This window comes from Engystomops pustulosus, chromosome 10 (assembly GCF_040894005.1).
Source record: "Engystomops pustulosus chromosome 10, aEngPut4.maternal, whole genome shotgun sequence".
Lineage (NCBI taxonomy): Eukaryota > Metazoa > Chordata > Amphibia > Anura > Leptodactylidae > Engystomops > Engystomops pustulosus.
This window is the reverse complement of record NC_092420.1, coordinates 25,655,943-25,673,507: the sequence shown is the minus strand read 5'-3', so window position 1 is coordinate 25,673,507 and position 17,565 is coordinate 25,655,943. Positions and strand designations below refer to the sequence as shown.

General features: G+C 42.3%; 1 long non-coding RNA gene across 2 annotated transcripts in view; it reads left to right on the top strand.

Annotated features, from left to right (window-relative positions):
* Nucleotides 1-7,065: 7,065 nt before the first annotated feature.
* The window catches only part of LOC140104081 (uncharacterized), a 47,513-nt gene continuing 37,013 nt past the window's right edge, over nt 7,066-17,565 (top strand). For both annotated transcript variants that reach the window (XR_011850241.1, XR_011850242.1), the window contains exons 1-2: nt 7,066-7,227; nt 8,043-8,104. This is a non-coding gene — a long non-coding RNA (uncharacterized lncRNA). The remainder of the gene's footprint in view (nt 7,228-8,042; nt 8,105-17,565) is intronic.

Genomic DNA, 17,565 nt, shown 5'->3' with positions numbered 1-17,565 from the left:
CATTCAGAGTTACAGATAATTTAAGTTACATTCAAATAAAAAATTATTTTGTATTCGTTATTATTTTCTTGGTATGTAATTGTTACATTGTCATCACCCCAATTTACCTACAAAACAAACTGTTATGTTCTGACCACACATGCAACCCATACCTTTGTTTTCATGGCCCAGCTGCCACTTCCATGCCAAAACTCAATTTAAAAGGGGTTGTTTGAGCTTTGAAAATTTTTTGTATAAGACTTTGGGAGACTATTAAAGCAATAAAAAGCTTATATTCACCTTGTCCAATATTCCTGTTCATCCGGTTCGACATTACAGCATACCATAGCGTTTCCAACGCACTTTCCCACAGATATCAAGTCATGTTATCTGATATCAGTGTAAGAGTACTGATATTATTTATTAAAGCCTAAAGCACATGAGTGACTAACCTGCAACAAACTCGCATTTTGTGGTTGCAGGTATGCGAGTCTGGAACTGAATTCAGCAAAATAAAAATTTAATCAGACGGATTAAAATCACCATTGTCACTTTAATCCATCTGCCTTCATCTCTGTGCAGCATCTCCACCCGACGTCCCTAAAAATACCACAGTCATTTACAGTATGAAGTCTCCTGGATAACAACACTGTGCTCCTAAATAATATATACCCCTCACCACACAACTGACCACATGATCCACACATATAAAACATCCCTTCATTATACATATTCTACTGTAATTATAGCATGCACAGCACCAATCAATATACAACACCTCTAATTTATTAATACAGCCCCCCCCCCCACATTTGGTTTACATGATGCAAAGTAATCTATTGTATCCTATAACTAATAAATCCAATATATCCTACCGTTATTATGTTATTATGATTTTACATACAGTGCTACCCTGACCAAATATATAGCACCCCCTAATGAATATATACTGTATATATATATTCACCCCCCCCCCAATTTAATTACATACAGATCCCATATACAGATCCCCTATAGCTAAAATAAAATCTTGCCCCACATATACAGTCCCCTCCCAGCTTAGTAATATACTGAATCCCATATACAGTCCCCTCCCTCCTTAGTAATATACTGTACCCCATATACAGCCCCCCAGCTTAGTAATATACTGTATCCCATATACATCCCCCCAGCTTAGTAATATACTGTATCCCATATACAGCCCCCTCCCAGCTTAGTAATATACTGAATCCCATATACAGTCCCCTCCCTCCTTAGTAATATACTGTATCCCATATACAGCCCCTCCCAGCTTAGTAATATACTGTATCCCATATACAGCCCCCTCCCAGCTTAGTAATATACTGTATCCCATATACAGCCCCCTCCCAGCTTAGTAATATACTGTATCCCATATACAGCCCCCTCCCAGCTTAGTAATATACTGTATCCCATATACAGCCTCCCAGCTTAGTAATATACTGTACCCCATATACAGCCCCCCAGCTTAGTAATATACTGTATCCCATATACAGCCTCCCAGCTTAGTAATATACTGTATCCCATATACAGCCCCCCCAGCTTAGTAATATACTGTATCCCATATATAGCCTCCCAGCTTAGTAATATACTGTATTCCATATACAGCCCCCCCCAGCTTAGTAATATACTGTATCCCATATACAGCCCCCCCCAGTTTAGTAATATACTGTATCCCATATACAGCCCCCCAGCTTAGTAATATACTGAATCCCATATACAGCCCCCCCAAGCTTAGTAATATACTGTATCCCATATACAGCCCCCCCAGCTTAGTAATATACTGTATCCCATATACAGCCCCCCCAGCTTAGTAATATATGTATCCCATATACAGCCTCTCAGCTTAGTAATATACTGTACCCCATATACAGCCCCCTCCCAACTTAGTAATATACTGTATCCCATATACAGCCCCCAGCTTAGTAATATACTGTATCCCATATACAGCCCCCAGCTTAGTAATATACTGTATCCCATATACAGCCTCCCAGCTTAGTAATATACTGTATCCCATATACATCCCCCCAGCTTAGTAATATACTGTATCCCATATACAGCCCCCTCCCAGCTTAGTAATATACTGAATCCCATATACAGTCCCCTCCCTCCTTAGTAATATACTGTATCCCATATACAGCCCCTCCCAGCTTAGTAATATACTGTATCCCATATACAGCCCCCTCCCAGCTTAGTAATATACTGTATCCCATATACAGCCCCCTCCCAGCTTAGTAATATACTGTATCCCATATACAGCCCCCTCCCAGCTTAGTAATATACTGTATCCCATATACAGCCTCCCAGCTTAGTAATATACTGTACCCCATATACAGCCCCCCAGCTTAGTAATATACTGTATCCCATATACAGCCTCCCAGCTTAGTAATATACTGTATCCCATATACAGCCCCCCCAGCTTAGTAATATACTGTATCCCATATATAGCCTCCCAGCTTAGTAATATACTGTATTCCATATACAGCCCCCCCCAGCTTAGTAATATACTGTATCCCATATACAGCCCCCCCCAGTTTAGTAATATACTGTATCCCATATACAGCCCCCCAGCTTAGTAATATACTGAATCCCATATACAGTCCCCCCAAGCTTAGTAATATACTGTATCCCATATACAGCCCCCCAGCTTAGTAATATACTGTACCCCATATACAGCCCCCCCAGCTTAGTAATATATGTATCCCATATACAGCCTCTCAGCTTAGTAATATACTGTACCCCATATACAGCCCCCTCCCAGCTTAGTAATATACTGTATCCCATATACAGCCCCCAGCTTAGTAATATACTGTATCCCATATACAGCCCCCAGCTTAGTAATATACTGTATCCCATATACAGCCTCCCAGCTTAGTAATATACTGTATCCCATATACAGCCCCCCCCCCAGCTTAGTAATATACTGTACCCGATATACAGCCCACAGCTTAGTAATATACTGTATCCCATATACAGCCCCCCAGCTTAGTAATATACTGTATCCCATATACAGCCCCCCAGCTTAGTAATATACTGTATCCCATATACAGCCCCCTCCCAGCTTAGTAATATACTGAATCCCATATACAGTCCCCTCCCTCCTTAGTAATATACTGTATCCCATATACAGCCCCTCCCAGCTTAGTAATATACTGAATCCCATATACAGTCCCCTCCATCCTTAGTAATATACTGTATCCCATATACAGCCCCCTCCCAGCTTAGTAATATACTGTATCCCATATACAGCCCCCTCCCAGCTTAGTAATATACTGTATCCCATATACAGCCCCCTCCCAGCTTAGTAATATACTGTATCCCATATACAGCCCCTCCCAGCTTAGTAATATACTGTACCCCATATACAGCCCCCTCCCAGCTTAGTAATATACTATATCATATATACAGCCCCCCAGCTTAGTAATATACTGTACCCCATATACATCCCCCCCCAGCTTAGTAATATATGTATCCCATATACAGCCTCCCAGCTTAGTAATATACTGTACCCCATATACAGCCCCCCAGCTTAGTAATATACTGTATCCCATATACAGCCTCCCAGCTTAGTAATATACTGTATCCCATATACAGCCCCCCCCAGCTTAGTAATATACTGTATCCCATATATAGCCTCCCAGCTTAGTAATATACTGTATTCCATATACAGCCCCCCCCCAGCTTAGTAATATACTGTATCCCATATACAGCCCCCCAGCTTAGTAATATACTGAATCCCATATACAGCCCCCCCCCCAAGCTTAGTAATATACTGTATCCCATATACAGCCCCCCCAGCTTAGTAATATACTGTACCCCATATACAGCCCCCCCAGCTTAGTAATATACTGTATCCCATATACAGCCCCCCAGTTTAGTAATATACTGTATCCCATATACAGCCCCCCAGCTTAGTAATATACTGAATCCCATATACAGCCCCCCCAGTTTAGTAATATACTGTATCCCATATACAGCCCCCCCAGCTTAGTAATATACTGTACCCCATATACAGCCAGTGGCGTAACAACCGCCGTAGCAGCCATAGCGGTTGCTACGGGGCCCGGGCATCTCAGGGGCCCGGGATAGACGGCGGAGAATTTAACAGTGAGTGCCGTTATCCCGGGCCCTCTCTCCGTGATGACCGATACAGCACAGCACTAACAGGCGCCCTGCTCCACACACTGTAATCGGGCCCCGCCTGCTGTGCTGATCATGTCCGCCCACCTGTACGGACCGCCAATCACTCTCTTGCCCACCCACAAATTTCTCCCGGCACGAGGAACAGAATCCTGCCCTCCCTCGCGGCTGATGCTGCCGCCAGCGCTCTTCAGCAATTCCATCCGCCCGCGGCCCGTCCTCTCACCAACCTGATGAAGGAACTACCCGGAATCCTCCCTACCCCAACACAGCTGCCGCCGGGCCGGCCAATCAACACACAAAGTAACTTTTTGTATATCTATATCTATCTATTTTGTGTGATCTACATGTATATATGCCGCCGGTATGCATGTGTATGTGGGTATATATGCCGGTATGCATGTGTATGTGGGTATATATGCCGGTATGCATGTGTATGTGGGTATATATGCCGGTATGCATGTGTATGTGGGTATATATGCCGGTATGCATGTGTATGTGGGTATATATGCCGGTATGCATGTGTATGTGGGTATATATGCCGGTATGCATGTGTATGTGGGTATATATGCCGGTATGCATGTGTATGTGGGTATATATGCCGGTATGCATGTGTATGTGGGTATATATGCCGGTATGCATGTGTATGTGGGTATATATGCCGGTATGCATGTGTATGTGGGTATATATGCCGGTATGCATGTGTATGTGGGTATATATGCCGGTATGCATGTGTATGTGGGTATATATGCCGGTATGCATGTGTATGTGGGTATATATGCCGGTATGCATGTGTATGTGGGTATATATTTCTGTATGTATGTGTATGTGGGTATATATGTTGTATATACATGTGTATGTGGGTATATATGTTGTATATACTGTATTTATGTGGATTTCTGCATGGCCTCCCCTTCCCCTTCAAAAATATATACATACATTATAAAATCACATGCATTTACGCATTCATATATACACACATTTATATATTATACACACACTGCGGCATATTTACTAAGGGTTGTGCGCCACTTTTCTCAGAGTTTGCACAGGTATTTAAGAAGTGTCTGCACCACATTTGAGTTGCATGCGACCCTTTTTGTGGCGCGGCTGCACTAGTCTTCATGCGACACAAATTTCTTCACGGAAGGGGCACTCAGTCATACAGAGTTCAAAAGAATTGTGTTGCACGTCCCATGTTAAAGGTGCACCAAAAAAGTGGTGCTTTCTGTCAGGGCAGTGCAGTGGGCGCCAGATTCATGAAGAACGTGCGCCAGAAATCCTGAATCTGACACCCCCTAAACAGGCAACTGCACATAGTACACACTGCACTGTTCTTAGTAAATGTGCCCCAGTGTGTGCATAATATATATATATGTGTGTGCATGCATATATATATATGTATGCATGTGATTTTATAATCATGTCTGTACAAATATGTATATATTTTTGAAGGGGGGCCCCATGCAGAAATCCGCTATGGGGCCCAAGCTCTCCTAGTTACGCCTCTGTATACAGCCCCCCCAGCTTAGTAATATATGTATCCCATATACAGCCTCCCAGCTTAGTAATATACTGTACCCCATATACAGCCCCCTCCCAGCTTAGTAATATACTGTATCCCATATACAGCCCCCAGCTTAGTAATATACTGTATCCCATATACAGCCCCCAGCTTAGTAATATACTGTATCCCATATACATCCCCCCAGCTTAGTAATATACTGTATCCCATATACAGCCCCCCCCAGCTTAGTAATATACTGTACCCGATATACAGCCCACAGCTTAGTAATATACTGTATCCCATATACAGCCCCCCAGCTTAGTAATATACTGTATCCCATATACAGCCCCCCAGCTTAGTAATATACTGTATCCCATATACAGCCCCCTCCCAGCTTAGTAATATACTATGTACATGTGATAGGTAACAGAAGTCGATGCTTTTACAAGTTTTGCATGTTGTACCACAATGTACTGGAAGGACCCCCGTGTAAATAATTTTAACCGCCTGGTGTTCATTCCAGGTCACATGAGTTACAGTGACAACACTTGAGCGTTCACTTGTGGCGTTTACACTGCATTTTGAAACACAATACAACAGCTAAGCTAATTACATGTATCGTAAGTCTGGAAACCAGTCTAGTTTCTAGTTTGTGGGATTTTTTTGTTAGGGCGCTGTCACACGATGCATTGTGTCACGTTTTTGACGCATTCCTTAAACTTCAGCTTTGATCACATGCTAAGGTTACATTGCATTTCCACTGCATCTGCTAAAATGCAATGGAATGGAATGCGTCAAAAAACGCATCAAAAAATGTGACGCAACCCATCGCGTGAAAGCGCCCTAGGCGTGAAAACGTGGCTTTTTGAACCTGTTTTTGCAGTTTAAGCAGTCCGTTAAAAAACACATGCATTTCTACCGTTTTTGTCCGGTTTCAACTGATGCATTTCAATAAAACGGATGCGTTTTTTAACGGACTGCCCAAAAATGGTTCGAAACGACACATGTGCCATCACCCAAAGGGTGATGCCACACATGGCGTTTTTAGGCCGTTTTTAGTTAGTGCGTTTTCACATCATAAAAAACGCATGCGTTAAAAAACACATCCGTTTTTTTAAAAACGCATCAGTTTTTTGAAAACGCATGCATTTTTGTCAGTTTTTAATTGCGCAAATTCGGAAAACTGGACAAAAACGCATGCGTTTTCAAAAACCGCATGCGTTTTCTAGTGCATGCGTTTTTTACGATCTGAAAACGCACTTAGTAAAAACGGCCCAAAAACGGCCTAAAAACGCCACGTGTGTCTTCACCCTCATAGTTGCACACCCTTACCTCACCACCCTAGGCTGTATACTTTCTTTTCCTTCACTTGTCACTTCACAGCTCACTGCTGCAGCTGCATCACTCCAAGATGGCTGCCCCCATTCTGCTAAAAGACTACATCGCCCACAATCCCCCTGGTCAGCACAGCTTCTTCATACAGAGGAACTTGCAGCCACACCCCCACAGCAGGGAACAAGGAGCTGACTGCACATGTCAGACCAGAGAGCAGAGACAGTATACAGGTCGTTTCTATGGAAACTGTAAGTGTTGCAGGAGCTGGCAGTGCACAGGAATGACTTTGATTTAATGAAAAGGGGGCAATCTTTGTCACCGGAGAACCCCTTTAAGGGTGATGTCACACATGGCGTTTTTAGGCCGTTTTTAGTTGTGTTTTTGTCCGGTTTTCCGAATGGTTGCATTTAAAAATGGACAAAAATGCATACGTTTTTTAACATCTGAAAACGCACTAACTAAAAACGGCCTAAAAACCATGTGTGACATCACCCTAAAAAAGCGACAAAAACACCACATGGGAAACCGCCCTCCAGCTTTGCTCAGCAATAGGGTTCCTGCACAGACTGATTAGGTTGTGCACTGCACCTGATGTGTGGCTGATCACAGTCATTGATTAGTTTCTTGAGCTTCACCTCTGTTCCTGTGTATCATACCCTAGAAATGTCTTGCCCTGGTTATTTCTGACTGTGGTTGATTTTCTGTTCCTGTGTACTGAACCTAGTTTACCTCTGAGCACAGCTGATCTTTTGCTTCATTGTACTCAGCCCTGCTTACATCTGACCGTGGCTGATCTCCTGCTCAAGTGTACTGCACTCTGCTAATGTCTGACCACTGCTGATCTTCTGCTCCATTGAACTGGACTTACTCCACCATTTATGAGTTACAACTCCTTATATTGCAATTCCTCAAACACTATTTCTACAGAATGCAGTGAGCTGTGTCAATGTATCATCATCTGTGGACGCCAAAGAAAACTCCGTTGTGTAATATATATATATATATATATATTGTATATTATTTTTATATAAGCAATGGAATTATTTTATTTCTCTGTTATTAGGACAATTACGCAAAATCCCCATCTGGGTTTATATGAGATCAGCGAGCACCCCATGCCAGCACGTGAGTTCCATTCCTTGTAATGTAATGAGATAAACTGATGAGCTGTTCACACTCATTGCTTAAAACTATGTACACAGATCGAGCAAATATTTTTTTCTGCGTTAATCCTCGTTACAAATTTCTGCTAACTATATAAATTGTTTAGTCAGGAAATTTTGCTAAAAGCTGTGATCTGTTCTAGTGTATTCAACACAATGGGAGATATTTATGAAACCATCTAGAATGTGAACTGTATTTATTGCTCCAAGCAGCCAATCACAGTACAGCTTATATTTTTCAAGAGCAATTAAAGACATTAAAGCTGTAATGTGATTAGTTGCTATGGGTAAGCTTTGAAACCTGGTTAGTGGTCCTGCTTAGTGATGGACAGTAATCTATGTATGCAGGCCCATGTATACATCTACAGACGCCTATAAATACTGAGTGGGGCCGCACACTGGACTCCAGGCCCTGAGAGAGCAGCTTTTTATTTGAATAAAGTTGTACAAAATCTTTCTCAAATCCATCTACTCATATGCTCCACTCCATCGTATCGTTTGAGGGCCAGGGCCATTGTTCATTGGGACAATATGACTTTAAAGGAGTTTTCCCACATACTAAAGTTAGGCCCTATCCATGGGATAGGGCCTAAGTTGCTGATCAGTAAGGGTCTCGGTGCTGAGACCCCCAAAGATCGCAAAAACGAGGGATCTGTCAGACCCCTCGGCCCTCTGTCAGACTAATGGAGCAGACGGCTGCGCATGACCTTTCTGCTCCATTAATCTCTATGGAGCTGACGGAGATCGGTGAGCGCAGCGCTTGGCAATTTCCGTCAGCTCCATAGAGATTAATGGAGCAGAACTGTTATGTGCGGCCGTCTGCTCCATAAGTCTGACAGGCCCCTCATTTTCACGATCTGTGGGGGTCTCAGCACTGAGACTCCTACTGATCAGAAAGTTAGGCCCTATCCCGTGGGAAAACCCTTTTAAGCCCTTATCTCCTCTCAATCCTATTAATGTAGATGTAATCTGGTGTCACTGTATAGCGGTTAGTGATTAAAGCGGTTGTTCATTTTGACCTGCAATCTGCCGCCAATCTATTATTGAGAAGGGTGACTGGTTCACAGTGATCACCTCCCATATGGTGGGAGATTCAGGACTGTGCAGAAAAGGTCTTTAAAGGGGTTGCACATGGATTGTTTACCCCCATTCAATTCCATGGTTTCCATAGTATTGAATGGTGTGCCAGGACGCAAGCTCGACCTGCCGTTTCATTTAATTGGTGAGACCAGGACTCGCCAAAAATTCCCAGCAGTCCGTTTCCCACCAATCAGATTGTTATCCTGTGGACTATTGGTGTTGGTACAACCCCTTTAAATGTTGAATTTAAATGACCTATAGGGAACCCCTAGAGGTGGTGAACAGTCACGCGGGGATGTGCCCTCTTAGCCGGAATTGTCACATAGCCCAGATACAGCATCACATTTCAGTTTTGGTTGGCATCTGCTGAAGTTCATTTCTGATTTCATACTTGTCCCGTGGGATATTATCCAAGCAAGAAGGCAACATCCTAGCAAGAGTATAGCCCCACCCACATGACTCCTTACACAGCATTTCAAGGATCTTTTTCAGCATAAGGCTACATGCACACGACTGTGTGCTCACACGTGCCGTAACCCTGGTGTAGCACATGTTCAGGCGGAGACTGTGGGTTGTGAGTGCTTTTTCACTAATATTGAGCTAACCCAAACCGCAAGTTCAGGTTTGTAACTTTTCTGGTTCAGGGGATCCGGACCTGAGGCTAAACTACTTTTGTAGAAAAGGTTTTTCTCCACCCTTAAACCAGTAACACCATTGAGTGGTTCTGTTAGCACAGATAACGGGTGCTGCTGGTATGTATCAGGGTCTGCTTTTGGTACCTGGACCCAAACAGACTTTTCAAATTCGGGTTCGGTCGTGAATTTTCACGGGTCCACTCATCATTACTATTCACCCATCTCCTCTACATAGAGGAGCTCAGTCAAGATACGGAATACACAGTGTGAAATTTGTGTGGCTTAATCACTGCCACAATTATGGTCATGTCCATGAGTTTATGTCATCGCTTTAATGATATATTATGAACCATATTCAATCCATGCTGCATCTCCCCTAAAATGATCAACCAAGAAAAGTAGAACCTTGTTCCTTGTATCACATAGAAATACCAAGCAAATGTCGTGTATTTGATATGTAATTGCCTTTTCAGAGATTTTTAGTTTTTGATAATTTTTTCAGCTTGACCCCATATAACTCATTGCATAGGTATCGTCTAGGCAATATAAACTCTGTTCTAACTCTGACCCTGACTGCCCCCTCTAACTCCGACCAAAACTTGATTGGAGATCAGACTGGGAGTCTAATAGGATGTGATTGAAATTTCAGGGAAAAACTTGAAACGCTGCACTTTGTGTCTAACTCAACAACAGCCCAACACTGTTACCAACATCCCCTTTACTGATTGCTTGTCATTCATGATATGGAAGGTGGTAGTCTGAATACCGCAAAGGGAGTCGGAGAATATCAGCTGTAGGTAACCAACTAAAACCTCTAACATCAGTGAGCAGTTTCTGGAATTATAATAACCCGTGCGAAACCTGGAATGTGCTTGTGGTCTCGGCTGAAAATGATGACACATATAATGAACTTTACGAAACTCAAGTAGAAATGGTTGTCTTATCAAATGCACTATATACAGTACATATCATTCTTTAATTTCTTAAATACATGCATCCAAAGGTAAATATTCAGAAACTTATTTGATTTTTGAATGTGATGATTTTTGATTGGGATGACCCCTCATAAGTTACGGGACCCACATCTTTCCCGGGAACTAGGGTCCTTTAGCCCCTTTCCCACAGCATGATCGAATGTAAAGTTTTCTGCTCGTGTGCAGCCACCCTCAATTGAGTTCTATCGCAATGCCGAAAACCGCCTGAGGAACAGGAACATCGGGTGACCATTCTGTGGACCTCTGCACCTAAGATACATTACACTTCTCATGTATTTGACATATCAACAGGATATATAATAAATAATTGACTTTGGAGTTCCCTTTTGATAATAATTGACATTTACAGTCTGTACCGACATCAAGGCCATCTATGAAAAAAATACTCTGGCAAATCAGGTGAAAATGGACTGATTTGCATCTCACGAACAAGATAACTAGCCCTCTATTGCTTTGGTAGTTTGTTATAACAAAGATGTCTGCTCCTATTAAAGCCCTTATAATGTTTTGGGTGATATGGGGGGCATTGAAATTGTGTGAAAAATTTTCTGGACCATAATAATATTCAACTGGAAGTTCTGATGGGTCAATGGACCTCCTGTTGGGAAAAACAAAAGAAGTTACCTCCTATAATGAAATCATGTGATGTCCCGTGGTCTGATGAGGCCACTCATTGGCCAAAAAGTCCTGTGACAACCCCAGAACTTCAGTGCCAAAATCCAAAGCCCCTAAACAGCAGCTTTAATATTTGGAAAAGTGAGACCTGTATGTGTAATTTTTAACGCCCGGATCTACGAAGATGCTCCGACCTCCTTGTAGATCTGGAATTGATCTCCGCCAGATGAGACCAGTTTAGACCACATCTGACCTGAAGGAGATTTCTGGTGGAGTTTTTCCGGTAGAGACTATTCCTCGCTCTTAGTCATGTCACAGACAAAACTGTCAGCGGGGTTTATGCTTTGTCCACTAGAATACGGGGCTATAGTAGATTACTCCCAATATCTCTCCTGCCCATAAAATCTGGATCACAGTCAGGATGGGATGGGGAAAACAATAGGTTATTCTCAGGAAAAGCAAACGAATATGGCGTCTGCAATAACCATTCTCTATGGGGTCCCTTCCACTCCTAACACACATCTCAGAAATACTATATTTAAAAAATGTCTTAACCTGTTCAGGAAAAAGATGCTCCATGTATGGAGATTCACACGATCCTACCCGGGGAATGGTGAGAGCTCACTAGAATTCTTCCCTTATAAAGTGAAGTGAAGGTTAGAACAAATGGAGGGATTGTGCCTTTAAGTCCATGGAGTGTTACTCATCACATATTTCTGAAGGACAACTTGCTTTTAAACAAATTACTCCCTGGAAAATGACCTCATAGCTTCGTGGACGGCTCTGCGTTCTAGTTAAGTGAAGTTATGACAAGTTCCATATTTCTAAATTGCTCGCTGCTTAACTAAATGGATTGAGACAAAACGCTAAATGAGACTAAGTGGGGATTACTGAGTTAGTGAGCAGAAAGCACAATTTGTCAAGCAAAAAAACAATGCGTATTGCATGAATCCGATCCGTCCACCGGCTGACTGATGGCTTCAGATGGGAGCTGTCAAAGCCAATCTCCATGCGCTTCATCGCTGAGTGCTTCTGAAAGCTGGCATCAAAAACCCCAGTTACCCAACTAAGATAACATCTTAACTCAATCATGTAGCCATCTCCACATGACAATCCCCACACACGTGACCTGAGACAATGCAGAGTAGGGTCTTTGGTCTGAACTTCTTTCTATCGGGATGATAGTATTTATATGGACAGTTTAAAGCATAGCTTTGTCATTACCTGTAAGAAAGTTCTTTGTGTTACTCTGCAGATCATTCACGCTAAAATATTACAGATGGGTCATGGAATAGCATTTTCTTGGTAAGGAGAAATGATACTGTATCAGTTTCTCCCTATAGGACGTGATTTGGAAACTTCTGGGACACAATCACCTGACAGCTGGCACTAAAAGCCCTATGGATGTCAAAACATCATACATCGCACCAAACACTATACACAGCAATGGTAGAAGATATCCCATTTCCAAGTCAATCAAGTTCGGCATTTTCTCATCTAAATCTACTGTAGGAATATGTTTCCATTGGGTTGAATGTATTAAGACTTGGGTTTCCCAATTTATTAAATTCCAGAATTATAAAAAAATCATTTTTACGAACTCCGCATTCCAATGTGTAACTGAGGGGCAACTCTGTTTCTGGTCTTTATGGGACTTGTAGTTTTCAGCGCTGTCTAAGGATGTTGTCACACGTAGCACTTTGACTCCGTTTAGAAATGGAATCAAAATCTAAGGAGGACGTGCCATGATCCGATCGCATATGTGTTTCTTTGGAAACGTATGCGATCGGTAATCAGCATCCGGTGTCTTGCATTTTGACAATCCAAGATTGGGTGCTGGTTACCAATTGCATGCATTTCCATAGTCTTGCATATGCGATTAAGCCGTGGCACGCCCCTTGCGATTTCATTGCGTTTCAAAGCGCCACGTGTGACCGTAGTCTTTCTGTCTCTAAAGTTGCTGATAGCTCAAAATTGCTGGGAGGAGACAGCTGGGCAGAGTAATAAAAAAAAAAATTCCAAAAAAGAATTACAGAATTCCAAACTCTTAGCAACCAATTAGAGCTCAGCTTTCATTTTCCCACAGGGGTTTATGAAATGAAAGCTGAGCTCTGATTGGTTTCCATGGGCAACTAGAACATTTTTACCACATACACTCTCCCCTATATATATGTTTTTTATTTTTTTCCCATGTACACAGCTGAAGAGCGTTAGTATTCTGTGTAACAAATTGTACTTACCAGTATTTTTCTGAGGTTTTAGAGGAGGAAAAATAAGAAAAACAGTTTTTTCCCCAAATAGTATGCTAAAATATTTAACAAAGTAACAGTAAAGTAACTGGGTGGTGCAGTGCAGCCATGTTCCTCTTTGGAGAGGTGCAGGGGCGAGCAGCGCTCACCCCCTCCTCCTCTCCCTGACACTGCTGTCTATCTTTAGATATACTCATACCTATACAGCCCTGGTAATTCTATGTGACAAATGCTCACAAGAGCTTACAATCTATGAGGAGGAGAGGTCACAGGAGATGACAGTGCTTGTACAATGGCCACAAGAGCTTACAATCTATGAGGAGGAGAGGACACAGGAGATGACAGTGCTTGTACAATGGCCACAAGAGCTTGGTCTGTGGGGTAAGGTACCTTTACAAGACAGCAGCCTCTACATACCAGGCAACAAGTGGTTAAGAGTGTGAGAGCAGAGACCTGGGGGAAAGGAGGGCTTATCACTTATCTGATCCTGTAGGACACTGCACTGTACAGGCTCCTCTTCTAACACACTGCCGATCGTCTTCACTCTGAACTTCCCGGGCTACTTACAAGCTGGGCGGGGATTGGCCAGAGTCAGTGCCTTTATCCTCCCCCCTCTCTCTCCACTGCTGCTGCGCTCCTGCTCTGCTTTGTATTGGTGCCCTGAGGACTGCAGAGCGCAGCGGGCTGCCGTCCTCCATACCCTCCAGCAGTGGAGGGCTGAGAGGAGCGCAGCGCAGAGCCGCAGAGTGCAGCCGGGTGCCCTCCATTCCCTCCTGCAGTAGGCTACATCCGGACTATAAGACGCACCACTGTTTTTTCTCCATTTTCTGGGGATAAAAAGTGTGTATTATAGTCCAGAAAATACAGTAGTAGTGACAGTATTTATTGTTCCATGCTGTGTACTGGGAAGCAGGAAAAAAATCCAAATGCAGTGAAATTGGTGAATGAAAATGAATTTGCACTATTTTCTTGAGGCCTTGTTTTTTACGGCTTTCACTACGCGGTACATCGCCTTTATTTTTTGGGTCTGTACAATCATGGAAATACCAAATTTATACAGTCTTTATTGTGTTTTAATACACTTAAAAAAAACCTTCTGTATGAAATCGCCATCTGCTGGGTTCCACGTTGGAAATAACCATTTTAATCAGTACTTTTGTGACACAGGTATACCTAACTTTTTAAGATTTTATTTAATTTTTATAACAATTCTTGGGAAAGCAGGGCGATTTCAACTTTTTTAGGTTTAATTTATTTTTTTTATTATTATTTAGACCCCCTAGGTACTTTAAACCTAAACTAATGTATTGCAATAGATGGAGAAGTATGTTACTTTGTGCAATAGAACTGAAGATGGGGGCGTCTAAAGGGTCCCTTCCCCTGCAGCCTCTGAACTTGACTCACCTCATGCAAATGTTACTTTTCTCTGCTCATTTTAAGGGAAATATTAAAAGTTCTCCTTTTAGATGGTTCCATTTTTTTATGATTTTGATCAATACTTGGAAACATGACAATTCTGCAATGCTGACGGGCTAAGTGTCAGGTTCTGTGATCTACTAAATGTATTATAATATAAAGATTATTTTAAAAAAAATCCAACATTAAATAGACTTTGGTTTAAAAACATAAATCTGATCAACCATTCCACAAAAGACATTTATTTCCTATATGTCATGGTGAGAAAAGCCTGTAACATAAAGTTAGCTGTCAGTAATTCCTCACAATCCCCATTTTGTAGTGAATTCTCAAAAAAAAAAAAACAGGTTTTGCAGTTATCAACAGGATAGGGGAGAACACGCTAATCGCTAAGGGATCCAACTGATGGGAACCCCACAGTCATGAGAACAGGACCCCAGCAAATTAGAGATTGGGGTCCAGTTCTCACTAATGGGTGGAGCAGCAGGCCACACATGCCTCTTTCCCTTCCATTGAATAGTATAGGAGTGTCTGAAATTGCTGAGCACAGCGCTTTACTATCTCCAACACTCTTTTGCTGTCTATGACAGTGAAGTATTTATCATTCTCCCAGAGAGACTCCAAAGCACATTAAATAAATGCAATGAAATCTTGGACTAGAAAAGAACTATTTCATGTTCTACTAGAAACATTGGGGCTCATTTACTAAGGCCTCCGCGGCCGCATTTCTGTTGGGTTTCCCAAATTTTTCCGTTTTGCTGCGAATTCCGCTGGGATTTTGGCGTCCGCGATCGGATTTTGGCTTTCACGCAACGGAAATTGGGGGCAGGGCTGTTGGACAACCCGACGGATTCGGAAAAACCGCAGAATTTAAAAATCAATTTGTGTTGCAAGATCAAGCACTTACATGCACCAGGAAGAAGCAGGTGAACACCGGCAGTCCTTGGCGCAGCAGCGACACCTGGTGGATATCGGGCGCACGATCTTTGTGAATCTCAGCAGACCCGAATCCACGTGGGAGAACGCGCCGCTGGATCGCGACTGGCCCGGGTAAGTAAATGAGCCCCAATGTCTCTCTTCAAAAGGGTTAAAGTTATGTAAGGGCTTCTCCCCGTTTGAGCTGCAATACCAGCCTGAACCCATGGACGAGAGTGGCGCTGTAACTGAAAAGAAGCCGATCCTGTATCTGAACCACCAAGAGTAAAAACTATTAATTCTCCGTTAACTACTCTGGTTTATACCTTGTTTTAATTATCTAAATAAAATGCCTATGAAACATGTGACGGTTTAGTCACAATCGTTTTTTAACACATCCATTAAAATCCCATTTGGACTGTAAAGTTACCGAATGACGGTTTTAATGGGCCGCCGCATTAAATAATGCAGAGCCTTGAAGTAATGATCCTTCCAGTTCCTTCTAAATAACACTTTACAGTTAGAAACAACTCCGTGTTTGTGCTCCTGAGATTTTTCTTTGGAGAAAAAAAAAAAAAAAGAAACCATTAAAAGGCAGGTTTATTCCATGAAGACTTAGCACTTGTTGTTCATATTAAAAGTCACTTAGAGAAAGTGGTTTAAATTGTTAGTAAATTGTTAGGGAAAGTTGCGTTACAGGACGGAGCTAGATTACCATCTGTTATTTTCTGCTGAATGTGTTTTTATTCTGGAAAAAGATTTTTCTCCAATGAGAAATGTTCCCTCATATTTTGTAGACCATTAACACAGTTTTATAAGATGATGAATCTAGTTTGCTAAAATAAGGAATCCTTCCATGCATCAACTTGTATTACCCATCTGGCAAAACACAAGACCGTACATAAATATATAAATGTAACTATATCAGAGTGATGGAGAAAGAATGTAAAAACGTTTCACCCTTACCCCGTACAACTGTCGCCTAATTGCCCTGACCTGATTGAGCATCTTGTATTACTACAGAAATATAACCATAAAAACTTTTAGTTATTAAAGGGATTGTCCAAGAGAGAGAAAAAAACCATTGGCGGCCTAAAGGGGTCTAGTTAAAAAATTCCTTATCTCCGTGGTTCCTCCAGGCGTCCCGCGCTGGCAGCTCTCTGGTCCATGCCCCATGTAAACAAATGGGCACGGAAGCCGCACTGCGTTCAGCTTCTGGCCGGCAGCAGTCGGCTTCTGTGCCCCAGAGACATGACAGGGGACACAGGAGGGACCGCAGAGGTAAGTAATTTTTTTTTTTTTAACTAGCATCCTACCAGCCGCCAATGAAGGGGTTGTTTGAGAGCGTAAAAAACCCCAAACCCATCTGTCACCAGGATTATACTACCTGGGCTAACTGCTATGTTACATAAGCTACACCTCACCATGCCTTTTTGTTTTTATTTTCCAGCTGCTCCTTATGTACCTAAAAATGTACCAAAAATTTTAGAAATTTGGAAATGAGTCTGAAGTGCTTTT